At 39.5% G+C, this 291-nt stretch overlaps 1 long non-coding RNA gene across 1 annotated transcript in view; it reads left to right on the top strand.

The window, feature by feature from the left end:
* Positions 1–28: 28 nt before the first annotated feature.
* LOC119585151 overlaps positions 29–291 on the top strand; it is an 18648-nt gene continuing 18385 nt past the window's right edge. Inside the window, exon 1 of the long non-coding RNA XR_005229878.1 lies at positions 29–248. This is a non-coding gene — a long non-coding RNA (uncharacterized LOC119585151). The remainder of the gene's footprint in view (positions 249–291) is intronic.

Genomic DNA, 291 nt, shown 5'->3' with positions numbered 1-291 from the left:
TCTTTGCCAGAACTGAACAATGGAACAAGTGAACAGTGCTATGCGGATTTGCAGTTTGAAAGGCCTATTAGTGGTAGAACAAGCTAAGAAGCAAAGAACGACTTGGGTGCTTGTAAGCAGACATCGGGGATATCATGGTGCTTCTCCCTCTTAAGCGAAGACGAGTAGTTGTGTTTGCCTGACGAATATTATATGTTATATGATAGAAACATCTGGATGAAATCGTCAGTCACCTTTCAAAAGCATCGGTAAGTCCTTTTTCTTACTTTATATCTTTTTTGTCTTTTACTC

Source organism: Penaeus monodon, chromosome 19 (assembly GCF_015228065.2).
Source record: "Penaeus monodon isolate SGIC_2016 chromosome 19, NSTDA_Pmon_1, whole genome shotgun sequence".
NCBI lineage: Eukaryota > Metazoa > Arthropoda > Malacostraca > Decapoda > Penaeidae > Penaeus > Penaeus monodon.
The sequence above is the reverse complement of the archived record's forward strand: the minus strand, read 5'-3'. Positions and strand labels throughout refer to the sequence as shown.